The following is a 21,081-nucleotide window of genomic DNA, read 5'->3' on the forward strand; positions in this document are numbered from 1 at the left end:
TGACCTCACACCAATCAAAATGGCCATCATCAAAAAATCTATGAACACTAAATGGTGGAGAGGATGTAGAGAAAAGGAACCCTCCTACATTGTTGGTGAGAATGTAAGCTGATAGGGCCACTATGGAGACTCCTTTAATAACTATGACTAAAACTACCATATGACCCAACAATCCCACTACCGTGCATATAATCTGAGAAAACCGTAATTGAAAAAGACACATGTACCCCCAATGTTAATAGCATCATTGTTTACAATAGCTAGGACATGGAAGAAACCTAGATGTCTATTGATAGATGGAAGAATAAAGAAGTTGAGGTACATATATACAATGGAATATTATTCAGCCATAAAAAACACGTTTGAGTCAGTTGTAGTAAGGTGGATGATCCTAGAGCTTGTTATACAGAGTGAAGCAAATCAGAAAGAGAAAAACAAATATTGTATATTAACACATATATATGGAATCTAGAAAAAATGGTATTGATGAATCTATTTGCAGGGAAGGAATGGAGATGCAGATGTGGAGAACAGGCTTGTGGATACAGTGAGGAAAGGAGATAGTGGGGGTGAATGGAGAAATTAGCATCGACATATGTACACTCTCATGTGTAAAATAGACAGCTGGTAGGAAGTTGATATATAACACAGGGAGCCCAGCCTGGTACTCTGTGATGACCAGAAGGATGGGATGAGGGGAAGGGGGTGATGTTCAAGAGGGAGGGAATACATGTGCAGTTATGGCTGATTTATTGTGTGGTATGGCAGAAACCAACACAACATTGTAAAAAGTAAATTTAAAAAATAAAGAAAAGAACTGAAGTAATATAAATCACAGTTTCAATTTCAGTAATTGTGATTGTCCTGTTCATATTTTCTATTTCTTCTTGGGTCAATTTCGGGAGATTATACCTTTCTAAGAATTTTTCTATTTCTTCTAGGTTGCCCATTTTTATTGGCATATAGTTGCTTGTAGTAGTCTCTTATGATCCTTTGTAGGTTTTTGGTGTCAGTTGTAATTTCTTTTAATTTCTAATTTTATTGAATTGAGTCCTCTCCCTTTTTTCTTTGATGAGTCTGGCTAACAGTTTATCAGTTTTGTTTATTATTTTTAAAAAAAACAGCTTCTAGTTTCATTGATGTTTGCCATTTTTTTTATTCATCTCTATTTCATTTATTTCTGCTCCAATCCTTAAAATTTCTTTCCTTCTACTAATTTCAAGTGTTGTTTGTTCTTCTTTCTGTAGTTGCTTTAAGTGTAAGGTTAGGTTGTTTACTTGAGCCTTTTCTCATTTTCTGAGGTGAGATTTTATTGCTGTAAACTTCCCTTTCAGAACTCCTTTTTGTGTCCCACATGTTTTCAAGTATCATGTTTTCACTGACATTTTTCTCTAGGTATTGTTTGATTTCTGCTTTGATTTCTTCAGTGATCTACTGGCTGTTTAGTAACATGTTCCCTAGCCTCCATGTGTGTGATTTTTTAGTTTTTCCCCTGCAACTGATTTCTAATGTCATAGCATAGTGATCGGAAAATATGCTTGATGTCATTTCAATTTTCTTAAATTTACTAAGGCTTGATTTTTGGCTTAAGGTATGACGCATCCTGAAGAATGTATCATGTGCACTTGAGAAGAAGGTGTATTATGTTGCTTTCAAATGGAATATCCTATAGGCTGATCTACTAGCCTAAAGTGTCTTACCTACTAAGTCCATTTCTTTATTGCATCCTTCAAATCTTAGTCCTTATAGTCCCTTCATTCATCACTGCTGTCAAGTAAGAAATCTTGCTTGATTCCTCTCCTCTGGAGGGAGAAGACCATACAAAGCAAACCAGAGCTACATATATTACAAAGTTTTCATTCCTTATAGACAATGATGGTGGTAAAACTGAATAAGTTGTTATTTTTATAGTTAGTTGTATTACAGAGACAGTTTTATAAAACTGCTTATTCTTGCAGATTAAAAGATTAATGGTAATTAGTAGGGGAAGGATTGGAGAAGGAAATGGCAACCCACTCCAGTGTTCTTGCCTGGAGAATCCCAGGGACAGGGGAGCCCGGTGGGCTGCCATCTGTGGGGTAGCAAAGAGTTGGACAGGACTGTAGTGACTTAGCAACAGTAGCAGCAGCAGCAGTAGGGGAAGGATACTTTGAACGCCAGGTGGTATAGTTGTTACATCTTAGTGTTATCTTTCCTTGTAGACACTTGTGATTTTTGCATTCTGTTTTGAATTCCTGTGGTTCTGTCAAAGTTATTTCGGGTAAAATTAGGCCAGATGATATTTCTGAATTGATAAAAGGTTATTACATTGGAGTGAAGAAAGCAGTCAAAGGGCTCTAGACTTTTATCGAAATGGGCTAGTGGAACATTTCAACTTTGTTTGTAGACATTTTTTTTTTTTTACCAAAATGAATTTGGAGGCCAGAAGCAATCATGCCCCTGCATGATTTCTTGAGGTGGTGGGGGATACTGCTCCTTCACATCTCATCAATCAACTTAATACAGGTGTGAGTGAAGTATAGCTTTAATGGTGACAATGAGATAGATACGGTGTCTTATGTTACTCATACTAAAATAGCAGATAACATCATGAATACTTCCTGAAAGGACACAAATGAAACATTCCTGTAATACTATTTCAAATTTGTAAAGCACTTTGCATTTATCAAAGCACTTGCATTAAATCACCTACTTTTGTGGGGTATGCATTGTAAGCATTGTACAGATGAAAACTGAAGTTCAGAGAGGAGTATGGGACTAATCAAGGACCATATGGCCAAGCAGTTGAGCTGGGATAAAAATGGAACACTTTTGACTTCCAATTTAGTGGTCTTTTCATTATACTAGTTTTCATCTGATATTGGTAGTGATTTTTTAAAAGAAGAAATCATCACTTTGTAGGCAACTGTTTTGGCTGTCAATTTACTCATTAAGTTTCACAAAAAGCAATCATGCTACCTTGTCCTGGAGTGGACACTTAACCACATCTTCCTCATTTCACTGCTAAAGAAAGCAAAATATAAAAAAGGAAACAAGTAATATACTTCAGACATTATCTGATAGGTGCTGTGACACATACACAATTATATGTACATCTTTGGCTCCCTCTCACACAATTCACTAGTGTTCTTATAGATGGTCTTCAGTTTATTATGAAACTAAAATTAAACCACATATTTCAACACACTAAAGCCAAGAAATTTAAAATAATTCTCACTAAAAACATTAAAATAGACAGAGGCTGGCGGCTGACAGTGCCAAGCACGTGCGGGGCCCGCTGGGGACGGGCCCAGGCCGGGCTTGCCACTGCAGTAACCCCGAGGCGATGGAAGAGCAGGTGCGCGAACCTGGGCCTGTGGCGCCCAGGGCTATAGCGCAGAAGCTGCTGAGACCAGACTCGCTGGTCATCTACCGTGAGAAATGCGAGTTCGCCCGAGGGTGGGTCGGGAGCTGACGACTCCAGACCCCAGGGGAAGTCTGATAAAGAAGCTCTTCCAGGGGCTGAGCAAGGACAAGACGCTGGAGCCTCCTGGCACCACTGGGGTGGGAGAAGAGTTGGGGGCCAAGGCCCAGGAGGACGCCGGGACTGAGCCTGGACCCTCCGAGTCCCCGGTGCCTACCCGGTCTGTTGGGGCTCCCTCCAAGGTTCCAGCTGTGCCCCGGGGCTCGGAGCTGCTCCAGGCCAGGGGCCAGGGGCTGCAGTGCTGTAGTCAGATTTCAGCTCACACTACTCTGCATTCTTCGTCAAATTTGACACTTTCTTCCAGTACTCCGGCCTGGATGCCATCGTGGTGGATCGAGGAAGCAAGCCGACGATGGGGACTCCTTGAGGAATGTCTGGATGATTGGGACCCCAGGTCCATCCTCACTGCCAGGTTTTGTGCAGAGTACCCAAGTATCCATATGATTGTTCTTTTCCTGGGAATAAAATACACCATTGAAGAAGCTTGTCATTTCAGAAGGTTTCAAATGCTGTGGAGGAGGTAGGAACACAGAACCTGGAAATTAGCTGAGTTTTAACTATTATGACACAGCTGAAGCTCTGGAAGATATTTTCTTGTGTTAGGTGGATCTATTTTTGCTTCTAGAGGGCAGCAGAAGAAGGAAAAGCTGCTTGGAAATATTTTCAATGGCATCTTTTTTAGTGGTTTGCTGACAAAGAGGTACCATGATACATTTTAATGATATTTTAATTAATTTTGAAAAGAAAAAAGGCAAAGAGCATGAATATCAAATACAATGCCATGGTGTTTACTGCTTTCAATCATATTGAACAGATTGACACCATTTAAATCAAAGTTCTGTGATCACAAGATCTTAAGAAGATCACAAAAATACTGTGGTTAACAAAGAGCAAACATGCTCACACTTACACATTCACACACATACCTCCCTTTCTAAGCATCACTGCACCATAAACTACAGTGAATTCCCAGCTGTGCAATTGATCATCTTATGAAGTGAATCAGAAAGCACTTTTAAAACCATTTGTGAGCTGTAAGGTCACTCTATGAATGCCACTCCTGTTGGGCTGTAGACATGCAGTGTTAACATTAAAAGATAAAGATTTGAAATACTGCTAGGAAACCTTTTCGTTTACCTGGACAGTTTCTTTCGAGTTGGCAGAAGAATACTGGAGCTTCCTTCCTTCAAATCTGTATCAGTGGTCCTCTTCTGGAGCACTGTGTAGAATGTGCCTCCATGGTTCTCTTGTCCCCAGTTTCCGAAAAGGATAAAAACCCCTCTATTTAGACAGAACATGGACTCATGACATGTGAAATGCCCTACTTTTTGGTCTAATTCTCACCCCCATCTATCATGTAATCATTCCTTATTTGGCAGCAGTTCACTCTCTCTGAATAGGGTGTTTGAGGCAAGTGGCAGCCCCTGGGTGGCTGGGAAACTGTAGGATCAGAGTGTTGGTAAAGAGTTACTGTGACCCTAAATCTGTCCCAGCTCATGACACTCAGAGTAAATAGATTTCAAATTCAGAACCTTCTGAGAAAAATTTTGTATTCATGAAAACAACCCAAGGAATTTTTCACCCAGTCAACTCTTACAATGTTTGATTAAAATATGTCTAAGAATATAATTATTAGAACAGGGAGTGAAGAGAAAAAGGTTTCTCAAGAGTAAAATATTTTATAAACCAATTTTGATATATCCATTTAATTCTTTATTCATTTAATACTGTATTGTATTTTTGTAACTTTTACTATGAGGATAGGTCCTAGAGTTAGATATTTATTTTTACATAATTATTGGTCTTCAAACAGTTTTCCTACACTTCATATGGTTTTAGTTTTAATCAGTATAATTTTAAGTCATTCTGTCCTTGGTTATCTATTTGTATGTTGTTTAATTGAATTTTCAATTCTACTGTCAGCAGCATGTTCAGTACTCTGTACTGTGCTCGGTACTGTAGGGATTTGTTTGTAAATCAAAACCACAATAAGGTACCATTACACACCAGTCAGAATGGCTGCTATCCAAAAGTCTATAAGCAATAAATGCTGGAGAGGGTATGGAGAAAAGGGAACCCTCTTACACTGTTGGTGAGAATGCAAACTAGTACAGCCGTTATGGAGAACAGTGTGGAGATTCCTTAAAAAACTGGAAATAGAACTGCCATATTACCCAGCAATCCCACTCCTGGGCATACACACCAAGGAAACCAGAACTGAAAGAGACACGTGCACCCCAATGTTCACTGCAGCACTATTTATAATAGCCAGGACATGGAAGCAACCTAGATGCCCATCAGCAGATGAATGGATAAGAAAGCTGTGGTACATATACACCATGGAATATTAGTCAGCCATTAAAAAGAATTCATTTGAATCAATTCTTATGAGATGGATGAAACTGGAGCCCATTATACAGAGTGAAGTAAGCCAGAAAGATAAACACCAATGCAGTATTCTAATGCACATATATGAAATTTAGAAAGATGGTAACAATAACCCTATATGCAAGACAGGAAAAGAGACACATGTATAGAACAGACTTTTGGACTCTGGGAGAAGGCGAGGGTGGGATGATCTGAGAGAATAGCATTGAAACATGTATATTATCAAGTACGAAACAGATCGCCAGTCCAGGTTGAATGCATGAGACAATTGCTCAGGGCTGGTGCACTGGGATAACCCAGAGGGATGGGATGGGGAGGGAGGTGGGGGGGTTTCAGGATGGGGAACACATGTAAATCCATGGGTGATTCATGTCAATGTATGGCAAAAACCACTACAATATTGTAAAGTAATTAGCCTCCAACTAATAAAAATAAATGAAAAAAAAAAGTCACAGATGTGCGTTTGGGGAGGGTACCTCTCTCCATGTAGACTCTAAAGACAGATTCCCTGCTCTAAGAAATTTTCCTTTTTTCTTTTTAACTGCTGCTACTTTTCTATTCACTGGATTATACTTAGTTTAAAAGATAATGTCAAAGGTGAGAGTTTTCCTTAAATGATGTTTTTGTATTTGCAGTTCCCCTATTTGCAGGTTCCATTAATTTTATATGTGAATGCTTTAAGTGAAATTGTTATGTGCCTTTCTACTGTCAGAATAGGATAAAGTATACCCTAGATCAGATTTATCTGAGATTGAAATGATGTGAACTCTGCCATCCATGTAGGCTTCCCTGATGACTCAGCAGTAAAGAATTTGCCTGCAGTGAAGGAGATGCAGGAGATGTGGGTTCGATCCCTGGGTGTGGAAGATCCCCTGGAGGAAGGCATGGCAACTCACTCTAGTACTCTTGCCTAGAGAATTCCATGAACAGAGAAGCCTGGCAGGCTACAGTCCATAGAGTCACACAGAGACAGACGTGACTGAAGTGACTTAAGTAGCTACCACCCGTGTAATAGATGAAAAGCAGAAAAACAAATTGGTTACTGTTTAAAAGCACTGAGATCTTCCAGAATCATTTGCATATCAGTGAAGGTGACTCCAGGAAATAGATGTCAGAGGTGGGTATGAGGCAGGAACAGGTTGTCCCAGGCTCCAGAAGGATCAGGTTAACACTTCCTCTTGTCTGTCTGGATTCATGCCTCAGCTCAGGGCCTGAGTGTGTGGTTTGAGTCAGGAAGTCCTTTTCTAACTCTGAATTAACCCAATTCACTGAGTGATTCTGAGAAAATCAAACTTTGTAGCTCACTCTGAATAAAAAAAAAGTTTATAATTGCTTTTCACAAGAATGAACAATAATTATTACTGAAAAATTGTTTCATTTGTTCAGGAAAGAATAACATATGAGGTAATATGATTAAGCACAATGGAGAGGAAAAGTTATTGGAAAATTATTGATAAAACCTGGAAAGTAGCTTGACAGTATCTAATTCTTTAATATATGGGTACAGATCACCAGTGCCTCAGACTGAAAGGTAGTTATGTGATGGAAAGTTAGTTATATAACTGAAAAGTTTCCTCACTATGCATATAGTTTTTAAACTTCTGGTCACTGACACTGGAACAAAAAGAAGGCTTTATCAAACATTGCCCTTTTCACTGGGCTAAAGGTTCAGTGCTGTAGTTATAGTTGATGATGCCATAAAATATCAGGCCCAGACAATCGTTATGGCAGTCTAAATAGAGTTATTTTTTTACACACTACTTGCAACGTGAATGCTATATTGTGTATTCTGTATCAAAGAAAAATATTTTTAATATAACTGAGAATTTGTACAATATGAAAAAATTGAAGCAAGAGTATGGCTATTATAACTACTCATCTTTTTCTCCCTTCCTCCTAAATATCATCACAGCACATTATCAGTCAAAATGAAGAGTACATTCTAAAACTTGAACTAGGAGAATCATGTGGCATCTAAAGCTCCAGTTCTCTATGGAGATGGAATACAATAAAATCAGTTTGAATATTTAAAAAAACATTAAAATATATCTTAGCATTTAAATGCTTAAATCTTTCAAATAACTTACTGGGATATTTCTCTTTCTGGACATACAGTAGCAGTGTATTACTACTTGATTAAGACTCTTTTAAGCCCATCACAAATCTATAACTAGTAGTTCAACAAATATTTACAGAGTCCTTACCACAAGTCAGGCACTGAGATATGCTATGGGGTACACTATGTTTTTATAAGAAATAGATACTGTTATGAATATGTTCAGTTTTTAAATCCCTTTTATTGTGAAATACTTTTTTTAACCAGGTTATTGTGTGGGGCTGGGTCTTGGTGGAAAAAGGTGGATTTCAGAGAGAGCTCATGCTGATCAATATTCCCTGGGGCTTCCAACTACCAGTGTCCTTGCCTCCATGGTAAGATACAATAGATCTTCACTTCCCCATGAGACCCTCCAAGACCCCTTGGTAGGTGTGTCCAAGATTCCTCTGGAAATACTGCTTTGTGATGAGACCCAGTGCACATGAGGCCTTGTATGCATCCTCCAAGAGTGGAATGTTTCTTCCCCTAGCCCTGTGGAGCTCCTGCACTCAAGCCCTACTGGACTTCAAGGCTAAAAGCTCTGAGGGGTTCTTCCTCTGAATGGTAGACTCTCAGACTATTTGGAAGGCTATTTTAAATTTTTTTTTGCAGTATAATTGATTTACAATGTTGTGTTAGGTTCTACTGTACAGCAAAGTGAGTCAGTTATACATATATATCCACCCTTCAAGATTCTATTCCCATATAAGTCATTACAAAGTACTGAATAGAGATCCCTGTGTGATAAAGGAGGTTCTTATTAATTATCCATTTTATATATAGTAGTGTATATATGTCAGTCCCAGTCTCCCAATTTATCCCTCTCCCCTTTCCTCCATGGTAACTATAACTTTGTTTCTTAACATCTGTGATTCTCTGTTTTGTAAATAGATGCATTTGTATTTTTTTTTAAGATTTAACATATAAGTAATATCATATGATATTTGTCTTTCTGTGGTTAACTTCCTTCAGTATGACAAAATCTAGGTCCATTCATATGACTGTAAATGACATTATTCTTTCTTTTTTATAGATGATTAATATTCCATTATCTATACATGTACCACATCTTCTTTTTTTATTTTATTTATTTTAGTTGGAGGCTAATTACTTTACAATATTGTAGTGGTTTTTGCCATACACTGACATGAATCAGCCATGGATTTACATGTGTTCCCCATCCTGAACCCCCCACCCACCTCCCTCCCCATCCCATCCCTCTGGATCATCCCAGTACACCAGCCCTGAGAACCCTGTCTCATGCATAGAACCTGGACTGGCGATCTGTTTCATACACATGTTTCAATGCTATTCTCTCAGATCTTCCCACCCTCGCCTTCACCCACAGAGTCCAGAAGACTGTTCTATACTTGTGTCTCTTTTCCTGTCTTGCATATAGGGTTATCGTTACCATCTTTCTAAATTCCATATATATATATATATATGTTAGTATACTGTATTGTTATCATTTTTTCTTTCTGGCTTACTTCACTCTGTAAAAAGACTCCAGTTTCATCCACCTCATTAGAACCGATTCAAATGTATTCTTTTTAATGCCTGCATAATAGTCCATTGTTTACGTGTACCACAGATTTCCTATCCATTCGTCTGCTGATGGGCATCTAGGTTGCTTCCATATCCTGGCTATTATAAACAGTGCTGCGATGAACATTGGGATACACATGTCTCTTTCAGATCTGGTTTCCTCAGTGTGTATGCCCAGGAGTGGGATTGCTGGGTCATACGGCAGTTCTAATTCCAGTTTTTTAAGGAATCTCCACACTGTTCTCCATAACGGCTGTACTAGTTTGCATTCCCACCAACAGTGTAAGAGGGTTCCCTTTTCTCCACACCCTCTCCAGCATTTATGGCTTGTAGACTTTTGGATAGCAGCCACTCTGACTGGCGTGAAATGATACCACATTGTGGTTTGATTTGCATTTCTCTGATAATGAGTGATGTTGAGCATCTTTTCATGTGTCTGTTAGCCATCTGTATGTCTTCTTTGGAAAACTGTCTGTTTAATTCTTTGGCCCATTTTTTATTCAGTCATTTATTTTTCTGGAATTGAGCTTCAGGAGTTGCTTGCATATTTTTGAGATTAATTGTTTGTCCGTTGTTTCATTTGCTATTATTTCCTCCCATTCTGAAGGCTGTCTTTTCACCTTGCTTATAGTTTCCTTTGTTGTGCAAAAGCTTTTAAGTTTAATTAGGTCCCATTTATTTATTTTTGCTTTTATTCCCAATATTCTGGGAGGTGGGTCATAGAGTATCCTGCTTTGATTTTTGTCAGAGAGTATTTTACCTATGTTTTCCTCTAGGAGTTTTATAGTTTCTGGTCTTACATTTAGATCTTTAATCCATTTTGAGTTTATTTTTGTGTATGGTGTTAGAAAGTGTTCTAGTTTCATTCTTTTACAAGTTGTTGACCAGTTTTCCCAGCACCACTTGTTAAAGAGATTGTCTTTTCTCAATTGTATATTCTTGCCTCCTTTTCAAAGATAAGGTGTCCATAAGAGCGTGGATTTATCTCTGGGCTTTCTATTTTGTTCCATTGATGTATATGTCTGTCTTTGTGCCAGTACCATACTCTGTTGATGACTGTAGCTTTATAGTAGAGCCTGAAGTCAGGCAGGTTGATTCCTCCAGTTCCATTCTTCTTTCTCAAGATTGCTTTGGCTATTCAAGGTTGTTTTGTATTTTCATACAAATTGTGAAATTATTTGTTCTAGTTCTGTGAAAAATACTGTTGGTAGCTTTATAGGGATTGCATTGAATCTATAGATTGCTTTGGGTAGTATACTCATTTTCACTGTACTGACTCTTCTGATCCATGAACAGGGTATATTTCTCCATCTATTTGTGTCCTCTTTGATTTCTTTCACAAGTGTTTTATAGTTTTCTATATATAGGTCTTTGTTTCTTTAGGTATATATATTCCTAAGTATTTTATTCTCTTCGTTGCAATGGTTAATGGAATTGTTTCCTTAATTTCTCTTTCTGTTTTCTTATTGTCAGTGTATAGGAATGCAATATGTGCACCACATCTTCTTTATCCATTCTTCTGTCAATGGACATTTAGGCTGCTTCTATAACCTGACTATTGTAAATAGTGCTGCAATTAACATTGGGGGTGCATGTAGCTTCTCAAATTATGTTTTTTTTTCTGTATACATGCCCAGGAATGAGATTATTGGATCATTTGTTGTTGTTCAGTCACTACGTAATATCCAACTCTTTGTGACCCATGAACTGAAGCATGCCAGGTTCCTCTGTCCTCCACTATCTCCCAGAGTTTGCTCAAATTCATGTCTACTGAGTTAGTGATATTATCTAACCATTTCATCCTCTGCTGCTCTCTTCTCCTTTTGCCTTTGATCTTTCCCAGCATCAGGGTCTTTTCCAATGAGTTGGCTCTTCCCATCAGGTGGCTAAAGTATTGGAGTTTCAGCTTCAGCATCAGTCCTTCCAATGAATATTCAGGGCTGATCTGCAGTGTGCTGAAATAGGCAGGATTGAAGCCTGGCTTCCCTGGGAGGGAAGTCACTGAGTATTTCTCCTCTAGAGCTGTTCACCTATGAGTGTGCTCTGCTGCATCACTTTTCACCCACTGTGTGAGTTTTCAGATTTCACTGTTTTTGGCACTGCTCTTGGCCCCACCTTAAACATGTGTATGCCCACAGTTGGCCCTAGTGTTTCCCAGATGTTGTTCTTACCAGGCTACCAGTCAATATCCACTGAAGTCAGGTCCCAACATTGCAGTAGTTATGGATCTGGATCTACTGTGGGTGCTATGGGGGCAACTCATGGAAATAAGAGAAGATAAAAAAAAAAAGGAATCCAGTTTGGAAAAGAAGTAAAACTCTCACTGTTTGCAGTTGACATAACTGTCTACATAGAAAACCCTAAAGATGCCACCAGAAACTTATTAAAGGTAATCAATGAATATTATAAACTCACAAAATAGCTAAGATGGCAGAGGAATAGAAGGGGGCGACCAGTTTCTCCCCCACAAATTCATCAAAAGATCATTTGAATGCCGAGCAAATAACACACAAAATATTCTGAACACTGGTGGAGGACACTAGGCACCCAGAAAGGCAGCCCATTGTCTTTGAAAGGAGGTAGGACAAAATATAAAAATAAAAAGAGAGACAAAAGAGTTAGGGATGGAGACCCGTCCCAGGGAGGGAGTCATAAAAGAGGAGAAGTTTCCAAACACCAGGAAACCCTTTCACTGGCATGTCTGTGGGGCATTTTGGAACCTCAGAGGGCAAGATAACCAGGAGGAAAAAATAAGTAAATAAAACCCAGAGATTATGCACCTAACTGCAACTCCCAGCAGAGAAGTAGCCCAGATGCTCGCATCCACCACCAGCAAGCAGGGGCTGAAAAGGGAGGTGCAGGCTGCATTGCTTAGGGTAAGGACTGGGCCTGAATGCCCTGAGGGCAATATGAGGGAGCTAACATGAGATAGCAACCCAAACTGTGGGATAGCTAGAGAGAAAGACAGAGAGAGAGAGAAAAAAAAAGAGGAGAGAGAGAGAGCTTTCTGTGAAAAGCTCTAACCTAAGGCACTGTCAGGTCTGCTCACAGAACAAAGGACTGAGCGAATACCAGAGTAAAGCTAGCTGGCAGCAGACTGGCCCATCCCCCACTAGAGGCAGAGAGGCAGGCAGGCGACAGCCAGAGCCGGAAGGCAAGGGGCAAACTCGGCCCCAGAGACAGCATCCTCTACCAAACTGTGAGGCTTAGCAACTGGGAGGCTCACATGGCACACCTGAGATGGCACTCTCGCTGCGCACCCAGGAAACTTAGCAGCTGGGACGGGGAGGTAAGATGCACTGCCCCACCTGGGGAGTGTGTGCTCACCAAGCACCTAGTCACCTGAGCTGCTAGGACCTGGGAAGGGCACAAAATTCAGACCCAACCAAGTCTGTATCTATATGGTGTACTGGAGAACCTGAACATGAGTGGCTTAGATCTGGGAAGTGCACGCAACCCAGGGCCTGCCTTAGACAGTTCCCCTGCAGAGCAACCTGGAGCCTGAGCAGTGTAGACCAGGAAAGCACATGCGGTCTGAGTGGGGGAAATCCCAGTGTGACCCAGACACCCTGAGCATTCCTCACACATGCCAGTGATATTTGTTTGCAGTGTTCCTCCCTCCCTGCAGCACAACTGAACAAGTGAGCCTAAATAAATGACCACCTTCAGCCCCTTGTGTCAGGGCGGGATTTAGATAATGAAGAGACTTAAAAACAGAGGAAGCCAAAATAAACAAAAAAGAGGGAAACGCTTTGGAAATGACAGGTGCAACAGATTTAAAACCCTGTAGTTAGCACTGACTACATTGGAAGGGACCTATAGACCTTGAGAAGCTGGAACAAGGAACTATCTGAAACTGAATTGACCCCACATTGCCTCAACAGCTCCAGAGAAATTCCTAGATATATTCTACTGTTACCATTTTTTAATTATTCTAGTTTTTTTAAGTTCTTTATTACTCCTTTAATTTTCATTCTTAAAACCTACTATTACCTTGCAAAAAAGACCCTAATTTAAAAGCAAATTTCATATATATATATATATATATATATATATATATATAATAACTTTTGTGAACTTTTTTCATTTATTTTTAAGTTTTTTCATTTATTTTTATTAGTTGGAGGCTAATTACTTTACAATATTGTAGTGGTTTTTATCATATATTGACATGAATCAGCCATGGATTTACATGTATTCCCCATCCCGATCCCCCCTCTCACCTCCCTCTCCACCCATTGCTATGGGTCTTCCCAGTGCACCAGGCCCGAGCACTTGTCTCATGCATCCAACCTGGGCTGGTGATCTGTTTCACCATAGATAATATACATGTTTTGATGCTGTTCTCTTAAAACATGCCACCTTCGCCTTCTCCCACAGAGTCCAAAATTCTGTTCTGTACCTCTTTTTCTGTTTGGCATATAGGGTTATTGTTACCATCTTTCTAAATTCCATATATATGCATTAGTATGCTGTATTGGTCTTTATATTTCTGGCTTACTTCACTCTGTATAATGGGCTCCAGTTTCATCCATCTCATTAGAACTGATTCAAGTGAATTCTTTTTAATGGCTGAGTAATATTCCATAGTGTATATGTACCACAGCTTCCTTATCCATTCGTCTGCTGATGGGCATCTAGGTTGCTTCCATGTCCTGGCTATTATAAACAGTGCTGCGATGAATATTGGGGTGCACGTGTCTCTTTCAGATCTGGTTTCCTCGGTGTGTATGCCCAGAAGTGGGATTGCTGGGTAATATGGCAGTTCTATTTCCAGTTTTTTATCTCCACACTGTTCTCCATAGTGGCTGTACTAGTTTGCATTCTCACCAACAGTGTAAGAGGGTTCCCTTTTCTCCACACCCTCTCCAGCATTTACTGCTTGTAGACTTTTGGATAGCAGCCATCCTGACTGGCGTGTAATGGTACCTCATTGTGGTTTTGGTTCACATTTCTTTGATAATGAGTGATGTTGAGCATCTTTTCATGTGTTTGTTAGCCATCTGTATGTCTTCTTTGGAGAAATGTCTGTTTATTTCTTGGCCTATTTTTTGATTGGGTCATTTATTTTTCTGGAATTGAGCTGCAGGAGTTGCTTGTATATTTTTGAGATTAGTCCTTTGTTGCTTCGTTTGCTATTATTTTCTCCCAATCTGAGGGCTGTCTTTTCACCTTGCTTATAGTTTGCTTTGTGGTGCAAAAGCTTTTAAGTTTCATTAGGTCCCATTTGTTTATTTTTGCTTTTAATTCCAATATTCTGGGATGTGGGTCATAGAGGATCCTGCTGCGATTTATGTCAGAGAGTGTTTTGCCTATGTTCTCTTCTAGGAGTTTTATAGTTTCTGGTCTTACATTTAGATCTTTAATCCATTTTGAGTTTATTTTTGTGTATGGTGTTAGAAAGTGTTCGAGTTTCATTCTTTTACAGGTGGTTGACCAGTTTCTGCATCACCACTTGTTAAAGAGGTTGTCTTTTTTCCATTGTATATTCTTGCCTCCTTTGTCAAAGATAAGGTGTCCATAGGTTCGTGGATTTATCTCAGGGCTTTCTATTCTGTTCCACTGATCTATATTTCTGTCTTTGTGCCAGTACCACACTGTCTTGATGACTATGGCTTTGTAGTATAGTCTGAAGTCAGGCAGGTTGATTTCTCCAGTTTCATTCTTCTTTCTCAAGATTACTTTGGCTATTCGAGGTTTTTTTTATTTCCATACAAATTGTGAAATTATTTGTTTTAGTTCTGTGAAAAATACCTTTGGTAGCTTGATAGGGATTGCATTGAATCTATAGATTGCTTTGGGTAGTATAGTCATTTTGACAATATTGATTCTTCCAATCCATGAACACGGTATATTTCTCCATCTGTTTGTGTCCTCTTTGATTTCTTTCATCAGTGTTTTATAGTTTTCTATGTATAGGTCTTTTGTTTCTTTAGGTAGATATACTCCTAAGTATTTTATTCTTTTTGTTGCAATGGTGAGTGGTATTGTTTCTTTAATTTCTCTTTCTGTTTCCTCATTGTTAGTGTATAGGAATGCAAGGGATTTCTGTGTGTTAATTTTATATCCTGCAACTTGACTATATTCGTTGATTAGCTCTAGTAATTTTCTGGTAGAGTCTTTAGGGTTTTCTATGTAGAGGATCATGTCATCTGCAAACAGCGAGAATTTCACTTCTTTTCCTATCTGGAATCCTTTTATTTCTTTTTCTGCTCTGATTGCTGTGGCCAACACTTCCAAAACAATGTTGAATAGTAGTGGTGAGAGTGGGCACTCTTGTCTTGTTCCTGATTTCAGGGGAAATGCTTTCAATTTTTCACCATTGAGGGTGATGGTTGCTGTGGGTTTGTCATATATAGCTTTTATTATGTTGAGGTATGTTCCTTCTATTCCTGCTTTCTGGAGAGTTTCAATCATAAATGGATGTTGAATTCTGTCAAAGGCTTTTTCTGCATCTATTGAGATTATCATATGGTTTTGAAGGACACTACATAATGGTCAACGGATCAATCCAAGAAGAAGATATAACAATTATAAATATATATGCACCCAACATAGCAGCACCACAATATGTAAGGCAAACGCTAATGAGTATGAAAGAGGAAATTAATAGTAACACAATAATAGTGGGAGACTTATTACCCCACTCACAACTATGGGTAGATCAACTAAACAGAAAACCAACAAGTCAACACAAACTTTATTTTTTTTTTTATTTTTATTAGTTGGAGGCTAATTACTTTACATCATTACAGTAGTTTTTGTCATACATTGAAATGAATTAGCCATGGATTTACATGTATTCCCCATCCCAGTCCCCCCTCCCACCTCCCTCTCCACCCGATCCCTCTGGGTCTTCCCAATGCACTAGGCCCGAGCACTTGTCTCATGTACCCAACCTGGGCTGGTGATCTGTTTCACCCTAGATAATATACATGTTTCAATGCTGTTCTCTTGAAACACCCCACCCTCGCCTTCTCCCAGAGTCCATAAGTCTGTTCTATACATCTGAGTCTCTTTTTCTGTTTTGCATATAGGGTTATCGTTACCATCTTCCTAAATTCCATATATATGTGTTAGTATACTGTAATGGTCTTTATCTTTCTGGCTTACTTCACTCTGTATAATGGGCTCCAGTTTCATCCATCTCATTAGAACTGATTCAAATGAATTCTTTTTAATGGCTGAGTAATATTCCATGGTGTATATGTACCACAGCTTCCTCATCCATTCGTCTGCTGATGGGCATCTGGGTTGCTTCCATGTCCTGGCTATTATAAACAGTGCTGCGATGAACATTGGGGTGCACGTGTCTCTTTCAGATCTGGTTTCCTCGGTGTGTATGCCCAGAAGTGGGATTGCTGGGTTATATGGCAGTTCTATTTCCAGCTTTTTAAGAAATCTCCACACTGTTTTCCATAGTGGCTGTACTAATTTGCATTCCCACCAACAGTGTAAGAGGGTTCCCTTTTCTCCACACCCTCTCCAGCATTTATTGCTTGTAGACTTTTGGATAGCAGCCATCCTGACTGGCGTGTAATGGTACCTCATTGTGGTTTTGGTTCACATTTCTTTGATAATGAGTGATGTTGAGCATCTTTTCATGTGTTTGTTAGCCATCTGTATGTCTTCCTTGGAGAAATGTCTGTTTATTTCTTGGCCCATTTTTTGATTGGGTCATTTATTTTTCTGGAGTTGAGCTGGAGGAGTTGCTTGTATATTTTTGAGATTAATCCTTTGTCTGTTGTTTCGTTTGCTATTATTTTCTCCCAATCTGAGGGCTGTCTTTTCACCTTGCTTATAGTTTCCTTTGTTGTGCAAAAGCTTTTAAGTTTCATTAGGTCCCATTTGTTTATTTTTGCTTTTGTTTCTAAAATTCTGGGATGTGGGTCATAGAGGATCCTGCTGTGATTTATGTCGGAGAGTGTTTTGCCTATGTTCTCCTCTAGGAGTTTGATAGTTTCTGGTCTTACATTTAGATCTTTAATCCATTTTGAGTTTATTTTTGTGTATGGTGTTAGAAAGTGTTCTAGTTTCATTCTTTTACAGGTGGTTGACCAGTTTTCCCAGCACCACTGGTTAAAGAGGTTCTCTTTTTTCCATTGTATATCCTTGCCTCCTTTGTCGAAGATAAGGTGACCATAGGCTCGTGGATTTATCTCTGGGCTTTCCATTCTGTTCCATTGATCTATATTTCTGTCTTTGTGCCAGTACCATACTGTCTTGATGACTGTGGCTCTGTAGTAGAGTCTGAAGTCAGGCAGATTGATTCCTCCAGTTCCATTCTTCTTTCTCAGGATTACTTTGGCTATTCGAGGTTTTTTGTATTTCCATACAAATTGTGAAATTATTTGTTCTAGTTCTGTGAAAAATACTGTTGGTAGTTTGATAGGGATTGCATTGAATCTATAGATTACTTTGGGTAGTATAGCCATTTTGACAATATTGATTCTTCCAATCCATGAACACGGTATATTTCTCCATCTGCTTGTGTCCTCTTTGATTTCTTTCATCAGTGTTTTATAGTTTTCTATGTATAGGTCTTTTGTTTCTTTAGGTAGATATACTCCTAAGTATTTTATTCTTTTTGTTGCAATGGTGAATGGTATTTTTTCCTTAATTTCTCTTTCTGTTTTCTCATTGTTAGTGTATAGGAATGCAAGAGATTTTTGTGTGTTAATTTTATATCCTGCAACTTGACTGTATTCGTTGATTAGCTCTAGTAATTTTCTGGTAGAATCTTTAGGGTTTTCTATGTAGAGGATCATGTCATCTGCAAACAGCGAGAGTTTCACTTCTTCTTTTCCTATCTGGATTCCTTTTACTTCTTTTTCTGCCCTGATTGCTGTGGCCAAAACTTCCAAAACTATGTTGAATAGTAGTGGTGAGAGTGGGCACCCTTGTCTTGTTCCTGATTTCAGGGGAAATGCTTTCAATTTTTCACCATTGAGGGTGATGGTTGCTGTGGGTTTGTCATATATAGCTTTTATTATGTTGAGGTATGTTCCTTCTATTCCTGCTTTCTGGAGAGTTTTAATCATAAATGGATGTTGAATTTTGTCAAAGGCATTTTCTGCATCTATTGAGATAATCATATGGTTTTTATCTTTCCATTTGTTAATGTGGTGTATTACATTGATTGATTTGCAGATATTAAAGAATCCTTGCATTCCTGGGATAAAGTGCACTTGGTCATGATGAATGATTTTTTTAATATGTTGTTGGATTCTGTTTGCTAGAATTTTGTTAAGGATTTTTGCATCTATGTTCATCAGTGATATTGGCCTGTAGTTTTCTTTTTTTGTGGCATCTTTGTCTGGTTTTGGAATTAGGGTGATGGTGGCCTTATAGAATGAGTTTGGAAGTTTACCTTCTTCTGCAATTTTCTGGAAGAGTTTGAGTAAGATAGGTGTTAGCTCTTCTCTAAATTTTTGGTAGAATTCAGCTGCAACACAAACTTTAAATGACACAATGGACCAGCTACACCTAATTGACATCTATAGGATATTTCACCGCCAAACAATCAACTTCCCCTTTTTCTCAAGTGCACACGGAACCTTCTCCAGCATAGATCACATCCTGCGCCATAAATCTAGCCTTGGCAAATTAAAAAAAAATTGAAATCATTCCAGTCATCTTTTCTGACCACAATGCAGTAAGATTAGATCTCAATTACAGGAAAAAATTATAAAAAATTCAAACATATGGAGGCCAACTTACATGCTTCTGAATAACCAACAAATCATAGAAGAAATCAAAAAAGAAATAAAAATACGCATATAAATGAATGAAAATGAAAACAGAACAACCCAAAACCTATGGGACACTGTAAAAGCCGTGCTAAGGGGAAGGTTCATAGCATTACAGGCCTACCTCAAGAAACAAGAAAAAAGTCAGATAAATAACTGTACACCTAAAGCAACTAGAGAAGGAAGAAATGAGGAACACCAGGGTTAGTAGAAGGAACGAAATCTTAAAAATTAGGGCAGAAATAAATGCGAAAGAAACTGAAGAGACCATAGCAAAAATCAACAAGGGTAAAAGCTGTTTTTTTAAAAAAATTAACAAAATTGACAAACCGTTAGCAAGACTCATTAAGAAACAAAGGGAGAAGAATCAAATTAACAAAATTAGAAATGAAAATGGAGAGATCACAACAGACAACACTGAAATACAAAGGATCATAAGAGACTACTACCAGCAGCTCTATGCCAATAAAATGGACAACTTGGAAGAAATGGACAAGTTCTTAGAGAAGTATAACTTTCCAAAACTGAACCAGGAAGAAATAGAAGATCTTAACAAACCCATCACAAGCAAGGAAATCAAAACTGTAATCAGAAATCTTCCAGCAAACAAAAGCCCAGGACCAGATGGCTTCACAGCTGAATTCTACCAAAAATTTAGAGAAGAGCTAACACCTATCTTACTCAAACTCTTCCAGAAAATTGCAGAGGAAGGTAAACTTCCAAACTCATTCTATGAGGCCACCATCATCCTAATTCCAAAATCAGACAAAGATGCCACAAAAAAAGAAAACTACAGGCCAATATCACTGATGAACATAGATGCAAAAATCCTTAACAAAATTCTAACACACAGAATCCAACAACATATTAAAGAAAATCATACACCATGACCAAGTGGGCTCTATCCCAGGAATGCAAGGATTCTTTAATATCTGCAAATCAATCAATGCAATTTTTTTTTAATATTATATTTTTGAGAGTCTAAACTCTACTCTCGATTTTTAATCTTTGCTTTATGGTATTTGTTATCAATTGTGTACCTTTAAGATTCCAATCTTCAGTACCCATTTTTACTTAGTAGTGTGATTACTGGCCTGATTTCTCTCTCCCCTTTTGACTCTCCTTTTTCTCCCCCAGGTCACCTCTATCTCCTCCCTTCCCTTTCTCTTCTCTACTTAACTCTGCGAATCTCTTTGTGTGTTCTGGGCTGTGGAGAACACTTAGGGAACTGACAACAGGCTAGATTGGTATCTCTCCTTTTGGATCCCCCTCCTCTTCTACTGGTCACCTCTATCTCCTGCTTCCCTCTTCTCTTCTCTATGGAACTCCGTGAACCTCTCTGAGTGTTCCATAGTGTGGAGAGCAAATAGGGAACTGATTACTGGCTAGATTGTTCTCTCCCCTTTTGATTCCTCCTCTTCTCCTCCTGGTCACCTCTATCTCCCTACTCCCTCTTCTTTTCTCCATGTAATTATGTGAACCTCTCTGGGTGTCCCACACTGTGGAGAATCTTTTCACCATTAACTTAGATGTTTTATCATCAGTGCTGTATGGATGGAGAAATCTTGAGGCTACTGTAAGAATAAGAGTAAAAGACAGAGGCAGGGGACTTACATTCAAAACTTGAGAACACCAGAAAACTCCTAACTCCAGTGAATATTAATAGACAAGAGCTCATCCAAAGGCCTTCACACCTACACTGAAACTAAGCTCCACCCAAGAGCCAACAAGTTTCAGAGCAAGGAATATCAAGCTAATTCTCCAACAACACAGGAACATAACCCTAAGCATTAAAATTCAGGCGGCCAAAAGTCACACCAAACCCACAGACACCTCAAAAC

The 21,081-nt window shown here is 38.8% G+C and overlaps 1 long non-coding RNA gene across 2 annotated transcripts in view; it reads right to left on the reverse strand.

Annotated features, from left to right (window-relative positions):
• Positions 1–2,506: 2,506 nt before the first annotated feature.
• The window catches only part of LOC139033124 (uncharacterized), a 99,120-nt gene continuing 80,545 nt past the window's right edge, over positions 2,507–21,081 (reverse strand). For both annotated transcript variants that reach the window (XR_011485733.1, XR_011485734.1), the window contains exons 3-4: positions 4,601–4,709; positions 2,507–3,918 (exon numbers count right to left, since the gene is read on the reverse strand). This is a non-coding gene — a long non-coding RNA (uncharacterized lncRNA). The remainder of the gene's footprint in view (positions 3,919–4,600; positions 4,710–21,081) is intronic.

The sequence above is a fragment of the Odocoileus virginianus genome, chromosome X (genome assembly GCF_023699985.2).
Source record: "Odocoileus virginianus isolate 20LAN1187 ecotype Illinois chromosome X, Ovbor_1.2, whole genome shotgun sequence".
NCBI classification, from domain to species: Eukaryota; Metazoa; Chordata; class Mammalia; order Artiodactyla; family Cervidae; genus Odocoileus; species Odocoileus virginianus.